This window comes from Eubalaena glacialis, chromosome X (assembly GCF_028564815.1).
Source record: "Eubalaena glacialis isolate mEubGla1 chromosome X, mEubGla1.1.hap2.+ XY, whole genome shotgun sequence".
NCBI lineage: Eukaryota > Metazoa > Chordata > Mammalia > Artiodactyla > Balaenidae > Eubalaena > Eubalaena glacialis.
The window spans coordinates 40,918,325-40,938,666 of record NC_083736.1 but is presented as its reverse complement, the minus strand read 5'-3'; the positions used below and the strand labels follow the sequence as shown (position 1 = coordinate 40,938,666).

The 20,342-nt window shown below is 42.3% G+C and overlaps 1 pseudogene; it reads right to left on the bottom strand.

Moving 5' to 3' along the window:
• Positions 1-6,505: 6,505 nt before the first annotated feature.
• Positions 6,506-13,093, bottom strand: LOC133081768 (ubinuclein-1-like; annotated as a pseudogene).
• Positions 13,094-20,342: the final 7,249 nt, after the last annotated feature.

The window sequence follows — 20,342 nt, the reverse complement described above, 5'->3', positions numbered from 1 at the left end:
CTCCAAATTTGTATGTTGAAACCTAACCCCCAAGGTGATGGTATTAAGAGGTGGGGCCTTTGGGAGGTGATTAGGTCATGAGGGTGAAGCCCTCATGAATGGGATTAGTGCCCTTATAAAGAGACCCCAGGGAGCTTCCTGGACCCTTTCACCAAGTGAGGACACAGCGAGAAGATGGCTGCCTATAAATCAGGAAGCGGGTTCTCACCAGACACTGAATCTGCTGGTGCCTTGACCTTGGACTTTCCAGCCTCCAGAACTGTGAGGAATCAATTTTTGTTGTTTATAAGCCACACGGTCTATGTTATTCTGTGATAGCAGCCGAACAGACTAAGACAGGGTCTTATTTATTATTTTAATCTCTCATCAGTTTATTATAATGAGACACTCTTTTGCCTTGGACTTAGTAATTGCTTTAAGCAGTAGAGCCTTCCTTGGCCTGATAAAATAGTCATCATGTTAAGAGTCATTAGGGTTGGACCTGAAGAAATCTAGAGCCTTTGCTTAACACTTTGACTTTGCAATTAGGTTTTTGATTTTGCACACTTAGGTAAATGGAAAAGCACTTTGAACTCACTTTTGGATAATTAGCACAAAAAGAAAATGGCTTTGCAAGTCACAATGTGGCATGGTTCAAACTGAGCAAATGAGAACAAAAATCAACACTTTGATATTCATACAAACCTTCTACCACAAAGAATTTTCATTTATTTTAAAGTGATAAATCTGGGTAATTATGTGATACGATTATTCATAAAACTGTTAATCAAACTCACATCTATCTTGTAGCATCTCATACATAACTCTGCAATTGGAATATTTTAGGAAAATACATTATCTGAATTTTAAAATATCACTCCATTGTAACTATTTATCAGCAAAAATGAAAAAAATGTATCTTGGCTAGTTTGGTTTAGTCAGTTATTGCAATGGAAAGTGTTAGATGTATCCAATAAATACAATTATAAATAATACAGTGTATATCTGCTTCCAATGTATACTCCCTGATAAACATCCAATATAAATAAAGAAATATAAATTGGGCCTGGAATGGACATTAAAAATGCTTTAAAAGTGAATGTTTATCATGGACAGGTAAAAGACAAAAAAGTCCTTTCTCCATTTTCGTTATTTTGTTAAATCCATACATAAGTACTTCTTGAGTGCATTTACTATCCAGTATCTTATTCAGACTTTTCCCAGATGAGATAGGAAGGTATAAATAAAACCAAAATAAAGATGGAGACTTTGGAGGTGATTTAAAAATCTGATGTGTTCTAAACAGTAGGACATGATTATCTTGTGCTAGTATGTTTGGAAGATCCACAGATTGACTTTTAGACACTAAGCTTTGCTTATGCTCAACTTCATTAAATGAAATTAATTCTCATGTGATTTGGGGGCGCCTTTCAAAACAATCTCCTTTTTTCAGTAGCATAGAAGCATTCATTTGCCTCACTTGGATTATCCATATTCTTTTACAGCTCAGCAGTTTCCAGCTCAGTTTAGAAAGTCATTTCATCCTCGGGTGGAAGTGCATTTCCAGATATATTGGGCACTTTTGATCCCTCTTGGCTCAGAGGCCTTCCTTGAAGATCACAGTCAGTGAAAACATTTTTTCTGTGAATGACAACAATTGAGAGAATCATGGGTAACTCTTAGAACCGGTGAAATAAGCAGTTCATTTTCAACTGGTGTGGTTCTCTCGCAGATTAGCAGATGGGTTGCCAGTCAAGATTAAAGGAGAATACTGAGGATGGAAAGAAATGAAAACTTAATTAACTTCATTCTCCTGTCAATGGACACTTAGGTTGTCTGCACTTTTTCAATATTACAAATAATGTTGGAATACTTGTAGATGTTTCCTTGAGCCTATGTAGAAGATTTTCTCTAGAATATATTCCCATAAGTAGAATTGCTGGGTCAAAGGGTATATACATCTTTAATTTTACTAGATATTATTACATTGCTCTCCGAAATGCTAGTATCAATTTACACTCTCATCAGCAGGACATGAGAGTTTCTGTTACCCTACATCCTCACCAGAACTCAGTATTATCTGGATTTTTTACCTTTTGTTTTTACCTTTTGTTTATGGCCTTTTGTTGTTGGCCATATTGGACATCTTTTCACATATTTACTGGTTTTTAAGCTTCCTCTTCTGTGAGTTACGAATCCATATTCTGTTGGCTTGTTTCTTGTTTTTCCCTGTAGGAGCTTCTTTTAAAAATACGCTTTGTAATTTTATGTCTTGCAAATAGCATCTGGTCCATGGATTTTCTTTTTTAATATTTATTTATTCATTTGGGTGCCCTGGGTCTTAGTTGTGGCACACGGGATCTTTAGTTGTGGCATGTGAATTCTTAGTTGTGGCATGCATGTGGGATCTAGTTCCCCGACCAGGGATCGAACCAGGGCCCCCTGCATTGGGAGTGCAGAGTCTTACCCACTGGACCACCAGGGAAGTCCCCCATGGATTTTCTTTTCACTTTATCTTTTGGTACATTTTATAGTTCAGAAGTATGTCATTTTAATATAGTTGAATTTATTAATCTTGCCTTTGGTATGTTAAGAAATCCTTCCCTGTACTGTGACCACAAATGTATTTTTCTAAATTTTGTTCAAAAATTTGTAAAGTCTTATTTTTCACAACTGGAATTTATTTATTTATTTATTTATTTTTGGAATTCCTTTATTTTTATTTATTTATTTATTTACTTACTTATTTTTGGCTGTGTTGGGTCTTCGTTTCTGTGCGAGGGCTTTCTCTAGTTGCGGCAAGCGGGGGCCACTCTTCATCGCGGTGCGCGGGCCTCTCACTGTCGCGGCCTCTCTTGTTGCGGAGCACGGGCTCCAGACGCGCAGGCTCAGTAGTTGTGGCTCACGGGCCTAGTTGCTCCGCGGCACGTGGGATCGTCCCAGACCAGGGCTCGAACCCGTGTCCCCTGCATTGGCAGGCAGATTCTCAACCACTGTGCCACCAGGGAAGCCCTGGAATTTATTTTTTTGATTGTGTGTTTTAGTTCTCTACTGCCCTGTAACAAATTACTACAAACATAGCAGCTTACAACAGCACAGATTTATCAGCTCACAGTTCTGTAGGACAAAAGTCTGGTAGAAAATAGCTGACTTCTCTACTGAGAATCTTACAAGGTTGAAATCTAATTGTTGACTGTCTGTGTGCTCAACTGGAACTTGAAGTCTTCTTGAAAGCTAACATGGTTGTGGCAGAATTTTGTCCCTTGCGGCTGTAGGACTGAGGTCTCCATTTCCTTGCTGGCTGTTAGCCAGAGGCTGCTCTCAGCTCCTCTCAAAGCCATCGTCAAAGAATCTCCCTTGTGTGGAATCTCTCTCCTGCTTCAAATCTTTCTGACTGAGAATTTCTTCTTCAGGACGAGTCCTACCGGTTTTAAGGTCTCACCTGATTAGGTCAGGCCCACCCAGGATAATTTCTCTTATCTTTTTTTTTTTTTTGGCCGCACAGCACAGCTTGCGGGATCTGAGTTCCCCAACCAGGGATCAAACTCTGGGCCGCGGCAGTGAGAGCGCTGAGTGCTAACCACTGGACCACCAGGGAATTCCCAATCTATCTTAAGGTCAACTGATTTGGGATCTTAGTTACATCTGCAAAACCCCTAAACAGCACTACCTCAATTTGTGTTTGAATAAATAACTAGGAAAAGGTGTGTGTGTACCATGGGCCTGTAATCTTACGGGCCATCTTAGAATTCCGCCTACCACATCATATAAAGTAAGGATTCATATTTTTTCCATGTGGATCACTACTTTATATTCATTTTGGAAATTTAAAACATATACAAAAGAAGAGAAAATAATTTCACGAACCCTGATGTTCCCAGTAACCAGTTTCTGTGATTCCACATGGCTAATCTTGTTCCACCTAGCTCTCGACTTCCTTCTCCCCACTCCCCCAGATTATTTTTCAGCAAATCCATGACATACTAGTTCATCTGTAAATCTTTCCATATGTATCTTTAAAGACAAGGACTTCTTTTCTTTCTAACTGGAACTAGCAAAACTTGAGGTTAAGGGCACCATCCTCCAGACTGCCAAGTCTGCCCAAGACTTCTGACACCAACTGTAAGTTCAGTGGTTTCCCAAAACCCCACAGGTTTGATAATTTGCTAGAAGGACACACAGAACTCACAGAAACCTATTATATTCACATTCACTTTTATTACAGGCAAAGGGTGCAAATTAGAAGATACATATAGGGCAGAATCTTGGATTGGGAGGGTTCCAAATGTAAAGCTCCCAGACTTTTATTGGGGTTTCATTATGTAGGCATGATTGATTGGATCATCACCCATGTGGCTGAACTTGATCTCCCGCCCCCTTCTGCTCCCAGAGGTCAGGCTGATACCCTGAGGCTCACAGCCCCAACCGTCTAATCACGTGGTTGGTCTTTCTGGTGTGGCCAGCCCTTACCCTGAGTCATCTCTTTGACGTACACTAGCAGGCTGGGTCTAAAAGACCCACTATGAGTAACGAAGACGCTCCTATCCCTTAGGAAACGTTAAGGGCTTAGAGGTTACCTCCCAGGAACTGGCAATAAAAGCCAGCCAAATCCATCCTTCCTTCCTTCTTTCCTTCCTTCCTTCCTTCCTTCCTTCCTCCCTCCCTCCCTCCCTCCTTCCCAACCACAATACCATTATCACACCTAAAAAATTAAAACAATTCCTCTTTTCATCAAATCTCCAATAAATGTTCTAATTTTTCCCATTGTCTCATTAAAAAAAAACAAACAACCAAAACAGTTGATTTCTACAAATCAGTATCCTAACAAGCTTCACACATTACACTCAGTTGATATGTATCTTAAGTTTCTTTTAGCTTAGAGGTTTCCTTTCCCTCTTTTTGCCCCCCTTTAATTTATTTGTGGAAGAAAATGAGTCATTTGTTCTATAGAGGCTACCACATTGTGGATTTTGCATAAATTACATAACCATAAAATTCACCCGGATTCTGTTTACACTTGACGTATTTGAATTCATTTAGCTAGAGCAGACAGTTCAAACACACCTTGTGGTACACATTTCACAGGTACAAGTAAGCACTCTAAAGACCTTTGTGAAACAGTCATTAGTTTAGTGAACAGCTTGGTGGCTCAGGAACTCTGGAATATCTATCTGTCCTTGATCCATCCTCCAAGCTTAATGCATGTTACCCTTATGTTTATATATACTCCAGTGCTTGGAAAACTCCAAGACTTCAAGGCCTATTTCTATATGACAGGTAACTTCATAGAGGCCTGTTACTATCGCCCTGCCTAAGAGGATTTCTAAGAATAAAACAAACTGGCATGTCTATTTGTGACTTGGAACCCCTCATGACCTGTGCCCATAAAGAGATGAAGATTTGACCAACAAGGGCTTTGTAGCCCTGGGGCCCACCTGTATAAACTCTGGGGGAAAAAAAAAACTGGAACTCTGGCTAGATTGGGAATAGAGTTTTCTGGGCTCAGATGAACTTTAAGTCAGGATGCCACAAATTTACAGAATTCAACTGTAAAAATCTCAACTAAATAAAACTGGTTCTGTCTCAAAAACAGACATGTCTTTTTAAAAAGGTCTTTGAAAAGTGCTCAGAGGGCTGAAATGGAGGATGTGAGTTATCTAATTCCGCTCCACTATAAAGGCACTGGAGTCATGTCTTCCTATAATGTGATATGCCACGAACAGTCCTATTCTATCCAATGCATTTAGTGGTAATGGTAAAAGCTGAACCCAGCGTAAGTGCCTTTAAAAGGCTTATCACAATTGTCTCGAGATTGATGGATCTACAGGCCTTTAAAAGAGCTTCATTGTCATGTTCAGAGGAGAAATTGGCCCCGTACAAAGAGTATGTATCAAGTGCTCTGAATATATTTTCAGAGACAAAGCTACTTCTCTCAGTTGTGGCTTTAGTCCAGGTTTTTGTCCTGTTGAACACACCATCCAAGGATGAGATGGACACCATGACCATCCCATGGATCCTCTTGTGGCCAGAAGGAGCCCTTGGCCTATGGGACTCCATGAGGTATTCTGACCAAATGCCAAGGTGTTTGGCACATTTAAAATGCAGCTGCACCAACTGATCTGCCACAGTGCTGGAACTCAGAACCACATATGCTCCCATATGCCAAACTCAGAACTTTCTCCATCCCAAGATCGGTCTCGCCATTAACTGTCCAACAACAAACACAACTGTGAAGCCCAGAGACCAGGCAAGTCCCTTTTGAGGAGCACGGGCTGCTAACCATGGTGGGTTTCAGGGACAAGGTCAGCGCCTTTGTGCCTCCTTGGCTCCCATCACTAGAATCTCCATTTGGACCCCCAAGGCCAGCTTCTGAGGAACAGAGGTTTGCTCACTGTGGGCTTGGGACCTGTCCATTGACAGACTGTCCCATGCAGGGAGGCTGTACACATGGGAGCAAGTTTTGGGGAGGAAGGGGAGCTCTGGATTGTTGTCCTTCCAGAGGAGAGCCTCTAGAAGGAACCTCATGTTAGGAGGTAGAGCCAGCAAGGGGAGACTTGTAAGACAGCCCTGAAGAGTTGGCGGAATGTGGTTTTGCCATGTGGCTCAGGGAAGTGTAGGATGAAGCTTCCTGGAGAGGCTGCCATGGAGGAATGGATGCTACAGGAGGAAGATTTGGGGAGGGTGTTGCCAAGTGGAAGTAAGTGAGGGGTGGGAGTGAAGCTTTGCGCTGTTCGGTGACTGCATACAAGATTGACTTGGGTCCGGGTTCTGTGATACTGCCATTTAGACCTCTGTTCTTCTGGAAAGCTCTGCTGAGGGGAGCCTGGCAAGAGAGCTCTTTGTAGCCAGAACTCTTGGGGTTTTTCTCCTCAGACTGCTCCAGTGCCACTGTCCATTCAGCCAGAAAATTGAGGGGGTGATTACAGAGCTCTAGAGAGTGATGGTCCAGAGAATTGGGCTTTGGAAATTTCCCTTTTTACTTTTGTACATAAAGACCCGTGACTTTTTTTTTTTTTTTTTAATAAATTTGCTATATTTATTTATTTATTTATGGCTGTGTTGGGTCTTCGTTTCCGTGCGAGGGCTTTCTCCAGTTGCGGCAAGCGGGGGCCACTCTTCATCGCGGTGCGCGGACCTCTCACTATCGTGGCCTCTCTTGTTGCGGAGCACAGGCTCCAGATGCGCAGGCTCAGTAGTTGTGGCTCACGGGCCCAGTTGCTCCGCGGCATGTGGGATCTTCCCAGACCAGGGCTCGAACCCGTGTCCCCTGCATTGGCAGGCAGATTCTCAACCACTGCGCCACCAGGGAAGCCCGACCCGTGACTTTTATACAAAGCAATGGGGTTGCCCATTCGGGCTGATCAGATGAGAACCTTTTTAGGAGGCTTAGTCTATGTTTCCTTCATCTTGACTTTGAAGGAGCCATGACTTTCTTCTCGGTCAGGAAGGATGTCAGGGACCCGTGGTGTGGTCTGCTCTCCTTACACAGAGACCTGGTGTGCACCCAGCTTTGGGGCCAGAGAGTTTGCACTTCAGCATCCAGAAGAGCTTTCACGCAGTCCTGCCTAGACTGGCTCTCATTCCTTTCCCTCTGGTTCCATCTTTACCACCTGAAAGAGCCCCTTCTTGATTCCAGCATTCCATTGACATTTCTTCTGGGCTCTGCTCCCCTTTTCTTCTTCGTTACCAGAACAAATCTGTTCACTCTGCTCCTTGCCTTTTTCCTCTTCCAGCATCTCTGCAGTCTTTGCTTGTGGTGTGCCGGGAATTCATCCTGGTACTGGGCCATCTGTTCTGGCATTGCCCTGCCAATAGCTTCTTTAAGTTTCTGTAGAGGCGCCTTCAGATGCACCCCCTGCCCCCAACACACAGAGATGAAGTTTTGGGGCAAGTGTGACCAGGATGTCCTTGCTGCCGAGCAGGGATGAAGTCACATGGCCACGCTCCTCAGAATCTGCTGGCAGAAGATTGAAAGCGAGGGATGCTACCCCGTTCTCACAGGCTTATGATCCTCATGCCTGTTTTTCCTGGGCCGATTTCTCATCCTGAAATTTCTTTAACATCTCTTTATCACTTCGAGCCTCAAGAACATTTCTTCTTCTTCTTCCTCTCCTTACCAGCATTGAGAGCTGTGAAGCTCCTTTGGGAAAAGCTGAGCTTTGTTCATTTCTTCTCCCTGTTGAAAGTGTCCTCTTTTTTCTTTCTTCCCTTCTCACTACCTTCCTGCAGCTTCTTCTTCTTCTTTGGTGATTTTTTTCCCCCTCTTTTCTTTTCTTTTTTTTTTTTTTAAACATCTTTATTGAAGTATAATTGCTTTACAATGGTGTGTTAGTTTCTGCTTTATAACAAAGTGAATCAGTTACACATATACATATGTTCCCATATCTCTTCCCTCTTGCATCTCCCTCCCTCCCACCCTCCCTATCCCACCCCTCTAGGTGGTCACAAAGCACCGAGCTGATCTCCCTGTGCTATGCGGCTGCTTCCCACTAGCTATCTATTGTACATTTGGTAGTGTATATATGTCCATGACACTCTCTCACCCTGTCACATCTCACCCTTCCCCCTCCCCATATCCTCAAGTCCATTCTCTAGTAGGTCTGTGTCTTTATTCCCGTCTTGCCACTAGGTTCTTCATGGCCTTTTTTTTTTTTTTCCTTAGATTCCATATATATGTGTTAGCATACTGTATTTCTTTTTCTCTTTCTGACTTACTTCACTCTGTATGACAGACTCTAACTCCATCCACCTCATTACAAATACCTCCATTTCATTTCTTTTTATGGCTGAGTAATATTCCATTGTATATATGTGCCACATCTTCTTTATCCATTCATCCGATGATGGACACCTAGGTTGCTTCCATGTCCTGGCTATTGTAAACAGAGCTGCAATGAATATTTTGGTACGTGACTCTTTCTGAATTATGGTTTTCTCAGGGTATATGCCCAGTAGTGGGATTGCTGGGTCGTATGGTAGTTCTATTTTTAGTTTTTTAACCCTCTTTTCTTTAGTGGAGTCGTCGTCAGATTCTGATGTTTGTTATAACTGCAGGGTTCTCGGGTTAATGTAAAATCCTCCGTACTTTGTGGTCAGAGAAGCACCATTTGAAGAAGCTCATCATATATTTCAAGTCCAAATCAGTTGGTGGAAGAATCAGATTCATCGTGCTCATCCCTCATGATAATCAAGTCTCGTATATGGTCTTTTCTATGACTCTTTCCAACCTTGTTTCCAGGCTGAAGACCTGCCACTTCATCCTGTGAACTCTTCACCAGCTCTGGGTAGTACTCTGGGCAGCGCTCACTTTCTGGGTCAACAGAACAGTTGCTGCAGCCAGCTTAGGATCTCAATGCTCTTCTACCCTCCCAACCTCCTCTTGCCCAGATTTCTTTAAAAATGTGAGATTCAGAGGGCCTGGGAGAGAGGTGAACTGGATCCTGTTGGGTCTTGACATGACTACAAACAAGGCTTGGCAGTTGTTACCATTTGATTTCTTTGTCACAAGTGCAAGGGCTGCAAATGATCTCTCGCAGGCAGGATGGGCCAGATGCACTGGTCGCAGCTCTAGTTAACACCTGGGCCCTGAAGCATGTCTACCAGTGGTGGCCCATGCACTTCCACGGTCCATGTCCACAGATCAAAAAGCCCTCGTGAGGGTCAGGAAAGAGAGGCAAAATCCCAACTCAAGTTTTGTACAACATCTCAGGAACAGCAGGGTGGCTTTTTGAAAAGCAGTCATTAAAAAAGAGCACTTACTGAAAACTCAACAATAAGAAAGCAAACAACCCAATTAAAAAATGAGCAAGAGATCTGAACAGACACCTCACCAAAGAAGATACACAGATGGCAAATAAGCACGTGGAAAGATGCTCCACATCCTATGTCATTAGAGAAATGCAAAGGAAAACGAGTTACCACTACACATCTATTAGAATGGCCAAATCTGGAACACTGACAAGCCCAAATGCTGACAAGGATGTGGAGCCACAGGAACTCTCATTCGTTGCTGGTGGGAATTTAAAATGGTACAGACACTTTGCAAGACAGTTTGGCAGTTTCTTACAAAACTAAACATACTCTTACCATAAGATCCTGTAATCATGTTCCTTGGTATTTACCCAAAGGAGTTGAAAACTTAATTCCACACAAAAGCCTGCACGTGGATATTTATAGCAGCTTTGTTCATAATTGCCAAATTTTGGAAGCAATCAAGATGTCCTTCAGTAGGTGAATGGATAAACTGTGGTACATCCAGACAATGGAATATTATTCAGTGCTAAAAAGAAATGAGCTATCAAGCCATGATAAAACATGGAGAAAACTTAAATGCATGTTGCTAAGTGAAAGAAGCCAATCTGAGAAGACTACATACTGTGTGATTTCAACTATATGATCTTCTAGAAAAGGCAAAATTATGGAGACAGTGAAAAGATTGGTGGTTGCTAGAGGTTAGGACGGAGAGAGGGATGAACAGGTGAAGCACAGAGGATTTTTGGGGGCAGCAAAACTATCCTGTATGATACAGTAATGGTGGATACATGTTATTATACATTTGTCAAAACCCATAGGCTATACAGCCACCAAGAGTGAACCACTGTAATGTAAACTATGGACTTTAGTTAATAATAATGTATCCATCTTCATTCATCAATTGTAACAAATGTACCACACTAAGACATGATGTAAATAATAGGGGAAACTGGGTTGGTGGGGAAGAGGGGACATTTGGGTACTCTCTGTACTTTCTGATCAGTTTTTCTGTAAACCTAAAACTGCTCTAAAATAGTCTATTAATTAAAAAAAAAAAAAAAAAAGCACTCACACTGTGGGAGAACAGAACAGGCCTTCCACAAGAAGGAATCTACCAGATGAGAGTGGCATCTGGAGCACGGAGGAGAGCAGTCACTGAGCCCAGAACCTGGAGGGGACAAGGGGACAGGGCTTCCTGGGGCCACACCCAAGCAGAGACCCCAGGGGCAAAGGAACAACCGTGGGCGCACTGCATGGGCCTTGTGGCCTTAAGGGAGAGGGGAGTGGGGTCTGAGGGGGTGGGGCGTTGCTGAGTGGCCAGGTGCTTGTGGTCAGAAGCCCAGGGAGGGGAAAAGGAGGCCTGCCTTCTTTGAATGAGTGTTATGCCTTCACTGATCTCCTGGAACATCCCAAACATAATTATTTTTAAGTACTTTTTTCTGTTCCGCAACGTTGACTTCACCTGTATTGAATTCAGATCAGATTATTTTGTTAGAAGTTTTATTCCGTAGCGTGAAATTTCTTCATGTGCTCTAGAATTTTTGTTTGCACATTCATTTGGAGTGGCTTTTCCTTTCTTTTCCTTTTCCTTTGTTTTGTTTTCACTTACATCCTGACTTTGTTGAGTGGTTTGGCAATTGCCTCAACTCGGCATCTCTTTAGCAAGCAGGAAATTGAATACAAGTAGAACCCACGCCCTCTGTTTCCTAGGTTTGTCATTCCATATACTATTGAAGAACCACTGTCTGTGGAAGATGAAACCACCACTTCCACACTGCACCTGTGGCACCTCTTGGAATGTGATTCTGCACCAGCTCAGCCTTCTCTCTTACCAGGTCCTCAGCCATGCCTTCTTTCCAGGCTGAGGCTCTGGCCTCTGTGTACACAGACTGCATTCAAATTTTTGTGAACTTGACCCCTGTAGAGGTTTGGTACAGGAGAATGGCCTTCTTTCTCTCCCCAGCTGCTTCTTCTGTAGAAACCAATCTAGAATCTTTGCTTCCATTTGCTTGGGAGACAGAGAAAACCTTTCTGAAGTGAAAGGGAAGAACAAAGCAGAAATGCAGAGACAAGCAAAAAAGATGAAGAGAGAGGAATTCATGAGTTCCCCATTTTCCTCAAGCCCTGTTCTCTGCCTTTCCTGAAGTCTGACTGTCTAACTCTTCCTTTAATTCCAGGACACACCTCAGTATCCTTCTACCCCTCCCTTATATATTTTTTTGCTTAAGCTAGCTCCAATGGGTTTCTGATACTAACAATCAAGAGGTACAGCGAATACATGTCTTTTGGGCATCCCTTGATCCAGTGTGTTTGTGATTTCTGTGCCAAGCATCACTGCACTTACACTCTGGGACTTCCTGCTCCCAGAACTCCTGTTTTGGAGTAACAATCTTGGCTCTCTCTATGCAGGGGGAGAGTCCGAACATCTCTCAATACAAGCAAACTTTGTCAGGAAGACGGGATTTGGTGAGGAAAACAGAGCCACTCTACGGATTGTGGGAAACCAAGGGCCTGAGGGCTTACATGATGTGGGGAACCTGGGGGAGTGAGGGTCTGCAGGCACGAAGCACTGGATGGGGGCAGGTGGTTCTCAGAAGTTCCATAGGAAATTAACCACAATTCTTAAGCAAAAAATGGCTGAACCAAAAGATCTCTAGGGTCCTTTCCAGTTTTAAGATATGCTGACTCTTTAACACGGTCCAGAGAGAGTCCCCGGTAGACTCATCAATAGCAAGGAAAACGTGCAAGGTTGGGGAGCTGGACGACTCTTAGTCAAGTGACAAGAACCCCTTGCACACCGGCCTGTGATTGGGAAGGCAAAGCCCAGTGTTTCTGCAGTTTTTCTCATAATTCTGGCTTTCCTGAACAAACCGTCCCTCCCTCCAATCCTTAGCCATCTCCCATTGGTCCTGCCCCCTGATTTTTGTGCTGTGACCTCCCAATGACGAAGTGCTCTCCTGCCCCAGCTGACTGCTCAATGTTGATCCGTGAAAGGTGTCGTTATTCCTCCAGTGTGGCTGGAGGAGACAGGAACACTTTTGCCCCCTGTCTCCTTGACCAATTTGCTTAATCAAACGCACAAAGGATCTGGGACAAAGACCCATACCTTCCTTTTTCAAACCTCTTCTTCAGTCAGCCTGTTTTGCTCACCTCTCTTCAATGAATATATAAAATCTTGCTTGTATCAAGAGATTGTGAAAGATTTACTTGCCTTAGTCACATGATTTTCAAAATGTGTTAATTATGCATTACTCACATGCTCTGAGCTTTTGCTGCTAATGTCATTTTATTGGACTGGGGAGAAGTTACCTGTAGTGGTTACATAGTCCTCAGACTTGCTGACAGGGTATTTTACCGCCATAATATGCGTAAGTGGGGGTCCTCAATTTTGATTCATTGCCCTGATGAAATAAAATCCTTCTGGTATTTTCTTCCTTTAGTCAGATGGTAAAGGCAGTCAGCATTTTCTTTTATCTAGATGTTCAACTTCAATTCCGTAGACAAATACCATTGAAAGATTGAAGTAATAATGATAGTCTAAACAGAGAACTCAAAATTCCTATACTAAAGATTAATGGGTTTTCATATTTTATTTGTCAAAGTAAACCATAGAGCATTATTTCATCCCCTCAAATTTTAGTTTCAAAAAGGATGCAAGTTCAGTTCTCATAAACATGGTGAAATTTATTGATCAGAAATGCTATCATTTCTTCATAGTTGCCATAAACGGTATGATTATAAAATAGACTGACATAGAACACTTGACAACTCTTTCTTTCTTATACACTGTAATTAATCTTGCAACCTATCTTATTTGTCAATTTAAAAAAATGGGTCAGTGAAACATGCAGTTAACACATGGCATGATTCTATGACAAATAGACATGATTCATGGTCCAGAGCAAGTCCATGCAGAAACCAGCTTTGCCTTTGATTAAATGGCAATACATGTTTATACAGCATCCTCCAAGAACTTAAGGAAACCCTGTATTTGAGGCTGAAATGCGTATACTACCATTTTGTCTTTTCAGCAGCATGGGTCAATTGTTTTTGGTCAAATACATTTTTGGGGTCCCATCTGTACAATCAAAGCAATAATGAATTATGACAGTTTTAAAATATGTCCGCAAATCCTTTGGTACCCTTCCCACGTGGGTTCTATGGCCTCTCCCCCTGAATCTGTACTGACGTTAGAGACTCATTTGTAACCAACAGAACCAGCAAAGTGATTCACATAACTTTTGAGGCAATGCAATGTCTGCCTGGTTCCCTTGGGGCACTTGCTGTGGGGGACCCCAGGTGCCATGTAAGAAATCCAACCACTCTGAGACCCTCATGCTGTTGAGGCCACGTGGAGGTGCTCCAGCTGACAGCCCAACTGAACTCCCAACCAACAACCAAACTGCCAGATGTATGAGTGAGTCATTTTGCACGTCCAGCTCAGTTGAGCCTTTAGATGACTTCAGTCATTGAGAGAGTCCAAACAAGAACAGCCCAACTGAGCCCTTCTCCAATTCTGCAGTCAAATAGTTTTAGAGAGAATTTTGCATCTTAGGAGATTGAAAATGCACCTTGTAATATTAAAGGCTCTGATAAGTCCTGCAGTACAGAAATCTAAATAAATTTAGCTTAAATTTATTTAGCCACAGAGCCATTCTGTCTTTAGACATCTATTAGGAACTGATTGATAAAATTAACACTCTGATTAATACAGTTTTCAATTATAAAATTTTTCAGTTATAGCTTCAGACTCTAGCTTGGCTCAGAATTCAGAAAGAGAGCTTGTTGCAGTTGCAATAGTTAATTGACTTCATCTTGATAAAGAAATCAAACTTCCATGGGGAGGTATGAATAATAGGGATGGGTGGAGGATCTGAAATATCGTATTGGAAAATAAGAGGCTACTGGTTAAACCAGAAGTTACACACTAGTGCAGGGAATACATCAGCAATCATCAGGAAGGAAATTACTTCTGGATAGGAAAACAATTGAGTTTTATTTATTTATTTATTTATTTATTTTCTTTTTTTGGCTGCACCACATAGCATGTGGGATCTTGATTGAACCTGCACCCCCTGCACTAGAAGTTTGGAGTCTTAACCACTTGACCACCAGGGAAGTCCCAACAATTGAATTTTAAAATGTCCCTTGGTTCTGCTTGTTTTGGTGGTCAGAGGAGTGGCAGAAACTTCTGGCTGAGTCTCAGAGCAAATCAATTTATCTACCTACCTACCTACCTACCTACCATCCATCTTCATTCATTTCATTTGAATGGGTAATATATTCATATAGTGTAAAATTCACAAGGCACAGAGTGATATAAACTGAAAACTGTCCCTCCCAATCTGTCTTTCAACCACAGTGTTTCCAGTTTCTTGTCTATCCTTCCAGGGTTAACTTAAGCATATAGAAACAAACACATATATATGTTCTTAAAGAAAACATATATAATAGCATACTATACATATTGTATTCTGTACCTTGCTATTTGTAGGTAAAAATATATATTTAAAGTCATTCCATATTCATACATGGAGAGTTTCCTTATTCTTATTTTTTCCATATCCATTTAATATTCCATCGTATGGATGTACCAGAATGTAATTAACTAGTCACTTACTGGTGGGTCTTTTCCTATTATAAACAATGTTGCGATGAATAAATTTGCCTGTGTGCAAACGCATCTGAGGATAAATTACTAGATATGGAATTACTGGGTCAAATGCTGGCAGGTGTTATTGGTGCCTGGCCCTGACCACTTTTATGGGACTGGTGTCATGCAGGATCTCGGGATCTTAGTTCCCCGACCAGGGATGGAACCCATGCCCCCTCCAGTGGAAGTGCAGAGTCTTAACCACTGGACCACCAAGGAAGTCCCTCACATCTACTTTCTTTTCTGGGGAACTGCTGTTGACTGACAGTTGCTGCCTGGCCCGCAGATGTCTTGGAAGTTACACGCCTTTCTGGGGATAGCCCCTGGCCAATGACTTACAGATGTGTGGGTATCACAGGCTAGCCTGTGCAGAACAGCCTCTGTGGTGCAATTTTCACTCAGGAGTTCCTTGTGGGATGAGGCTGAGGCTGAGGCTAGACAGATCTTATGCCACATCTCGCCCTATCTCCTTCCTTTGCCATCCTGCTTCCCTTACTCCCCTGCAGGTTTCTCCTGAGAACATTCCCTCAGTAAGTCATCTGTACAAGAATCCCTGTTTCAGCCTCTGTTTCTAGGGAGCCTAGTCTGAGACAAATGGTATGTGCACATGTAATCTTTTTGTTGTTGTTAAATCACATGCTTTTTTTTTTATTAAGGTGAAATTCACATAACATAAAATGAGTCATTTTAAAGTATACAATTCAGTGGCATTTAGTGTATTCACAATTGACACACAATGCCTCTATTCACTTCTAAAATTTTTTCCATCACCCCCAGAATAAGACTATACCCAGTAAGCCATCATTTCTCTCAGCCCCTGACAACCAACCACTCTGTTTTCTGTCTCTACGGATTTGCCATTCTGGACATTTCATATAAATAAAATCATATAATATGTGATCTCTTGGTGCACACATAATTTTTATAAATTTCATAGATATTGTTCAATTGCCTGCATAGAGGTTGTACCAATTTAGATTCATCTTAGCAATGTAAGAAAGTGTTAGGGAAAATTGTATCATCTTAATTGCTCATCAAGTATTAGTGAAAGAGTGAATATATGCTGTATCTTACTTGGGTGATAGTATATTTGGAGTAGTGTACCCCTACTTTTAAAAATGTGTTTGTTTCTAGAGGAACTGGGACAACTGTCTTCTTAAAAAGTTGTTTCCATCTCAACAGCCATGTGACCACTGACCCCATGGCTCTTCCACTTGCCTTGTAGATGGTGGGGAGGGCCATGGCCAAAGGGACTGGGTAGGAAGGTTGCAAGATCTAGGCTGCCATGTTGTTAGGATACTTTAAGACATAGCAAGTTATAAGGTCTCCAGTTTTAAAATCTTGACAGAGCACAGACTACCTAGTTGTGAGGAAAATATCTGGGACTCATAGGGAGATTCTGTTTCTGAGCCCAAATTTGACCAATGCTTTTAGGGGGTAGATGGTTTAGGCGGCAGTGTGGTTTGCATAAGCCAGAGGCAGCCTGCTGTGGGCTTTCAGGTCAGCACACTTGAGATCCAATCCCAGCTCCGCTGCCTTCTAACTCTATGCCCTTATCTTTCTGAGTCTTGGTTTCATTTTCAGTAAAACAGTAATAATAATACCTATCTTGCAAAGTTATTATGAAGATTCAATGTGTTTGGTCCCTGGTAGGGGTTCTGTAAAGAGTACTGAAAAGGTAGTAGGAATTGTGGTTATTATTATCGGAGAGCTCTCCTTAATTTTGAGGAAAGGTTTCAACACTAGGGAAGTATATTAAGTACAGAAGAAGGCCCAGGAGAAGGGCTCCTGGTCTTCACATGCCAACAGCCCCACTTTTCACCAATTCTTCACGTTGTCCTATCCCAATTCTTTTACACTAACAAAGACCCGTACTCCCCTCTCACTGCCTTGATCTCTCAGTTCATTCAGGGGCTGGCATAGACAGCCAATAAAAGAAAGCCAGAGCATGCGGGTGTCAGGGTTTTCTCTGCTGGTAAATGTTTGGGAACCCAATGACCTGTGTTCAAGAGGAAGGACTGACTGCCTATATGACAAGGGGTTTCAATGGTGGGGAGTTTTCCCATTTCCACTGAGGACAACATAAAAGGAAATGGAGACGCTGGAGCAGAGGGGGTTAGAATGGACTTAAGCAAGATCTTCCAAGACCCTCAGTGCTAGAAGATTCCATACTGTGAACACATTGCCTCTGGGTTTATTTGAGTGTAGTCCAGCTTTATGGTTCAGCATTGGCTTTGCATTATCTAAGACACCCAAAGGAATCCCGACACATAATACAAAATGCACACGTTATAGAACAAAGCCAAGGATGATGATGATGATGATGATGATGATGATGATGATTTTGGCTGCACTGCACAGCTTGCGGGATCTTAGTTCCCTGACCTGGGATTGAACCCAGGCCACGGCAGTGAAAGCACTGAGTCCTAACCACTGTATTGCCAGGGAATTCCCAAGGATTATTTTTTTTAAACCCTCATTATGTTTAAAATCATTTTGGGGATAAGTTTCAAATGATCCTCTTTCGTTATGTTCCCCACTGTGGTCCTGTTCATAAAGGTTGATGTCGTATAATGAGTAGGGTTGTGAACAACTTTATTGGCTTATTTGTTTTGGTGGAAGAAGAGATTCTTTCTTGAGAAAAGAAAATTGGAACATTTGTTTAAGAAAAGTTTATGGGGACAGAATGTTCTCTGCTTTGGAAAAATAAAAAAGCCAGATCTGTCTTGAGCCTTTCATGTTAGGTAATGGTTTGAGAGTATGTCTTCACATCTTGTAAAATAATCATTGCATAAATTATTTATCCTCTTTTCCAGAATAAAGTACTTCTTGGTACCCACACTTGAGAGAACTTACAGATGCAAATTGGGGTGAAGTGTGCTTTTAGCTTGTTTTTTTTCTTCTGCAGTAGGGAAGGCGGTTTGGGTAAAGGCACAAGCTCCAAGATCTAGGCTGCCATGTTGTTGCACAACTCCAAAAGACACTATTACATTATACCCTATGTGAATGGCGCCCCCTGGAATTCAACAGTGTAAATGGTGAGCCCTGGAATTGTGCATCCCTTAGTAATGTCCACATTTTGTTTCCCAATGGCACTTTTGGAGTCTTGCCTCATTTAGTGTCTCTAGGAAGCATTATCTACAGTCCAAGCTACAACAACCTGAGTCAGAAGCTGGCAATCAAATCCAGCTTAAGATACTCTCCTTCCTCTGCGCACTGCTGGCATGTGAAAGTGACTAAGGCTTGGTCCCTCATGGTACACACAGCACAGGGGGTGACCCATCAAAGGCAGGAGATTTTGGTCCTCTGGTCTATGGATATGGTGACCATATTTTTTCAAACAAAAAATCAGGACAAATGGTCTGGCAAGGGATTATTTATGGTCTGTGAATATATTTAAAAGGAGCCTTACAAATAGCTTTTAGTGATTTATGTGACAAATCATTGTGTAGAAAAGAATGAAACTGTGAAATGGATGTCACCTCAGGAATTTTAATGTATACTCGCCACCTATAATATTAATAGCTACCATTTATTGAAGGCTTATTATTGAAGCTTCAAATTAAGTGCTTTACAGAAATTATCTCATTCTCTCCTCAGGAGAACTCTAGTTGGTGGGCACTATCAATCCATTTTATAGAGGGGATAACTGAAATCCCGAGATGAGAAGTAGCTTACCACGATCACGTAGCTAGGAAGTGGTGGAGCTAACATTCTGACCCAGGCTGGCAGGACCCATACTCTTCAATGATACAACACAATACCATCTCTCCTATTTAATGTGGGCTTTTTACTCTTTTATTGGCAAGTTTTACTCTTCTCTTTGGGTCTGGAATGTAGCAAAAGACGGTAGTTCCATCAGGCCAAGAGATTTATAGCTCTCTCCTGTCGGTGGAGAATAAGATATTCCTCATTACCTCAATTTAGTTCAGGACAACAAACATTTATTGAGTATCTACTTGATACCAGCCACGGGGCTAGTAGTTATGGAATATAAAGATTAATGAATATCAATACTGCACTCTTCCTACACTCAAGATGTGTGGATTAGGGGGAAAAAACCAAACACACAAATAACTTTAATATGAGGCCAACTGGAATAAGTGACATACTGGAGAAGCTAGTTGTTCTGAGAGTTTCAGGAAGGTAGAAATTAAATCTGACTAGGGAATCTGACTACAGGAATTGGCATTTAATTAGGGCCCTGGAAGATTGTAGGGCTATCATCGTTGCTATGGTTGTGTAACAATTTACCCCAAAACTTAGTGGCATTAAACAATCATTTTACTCTGTTAAAAAATCTCATGTTCAGGAATTCAGGAAGGTCTCAGATGAGCAGTTCTTGCTTGGGGTCTCTTAAGTGGTTATGATCAGATGCGACTGGGGCTGCAGTCATCTGAAGGCTCGAGCGGCTGGACATTCAACATGGCACACTCACGGGGCTGGCATTAATGCCAGCTGTCAGTGGGAACGCAGCTGGGAGCTCAGCTGGGCTGCCACTGGAGTGCCTGCATGGGGCCTCTGTAGCATGGTGGCCTCAGGCAGGAGTTGCGTGCACTAACCTTGGAAGTCACACAGCATTACTTCCGCCACATCCTGTTGGTAATGTGAAAGTCACTAGGGCCAGCCCAGATTCAAGGGAAGGGGTCATGGGCCCCACCTCTCAATGGGAAGAGGATCAAGGTCACATTGTCAAAGAGAACGTACAGTCTGCCACAAGGGTGTGGCAGGTGGAGGTGTGGGCAAAGGGCCTTCTAGGCAGAACCGCAGGAATAGGAAAGAGGGATGTTGAAGGAATGGCAGGTTGTCTGGTGTAGCTGGGGTGGGGAGTGTGATGAATTGGGAGAGAGACATTTGAAAAATTAGTTAGGGTTCTGTCCACAGAGGGCTTTATAAGCCAGAATGCTGAGTCTGGATTTATTGAGAGGTAATCTAGTGATGAGATTAAGAACATGGT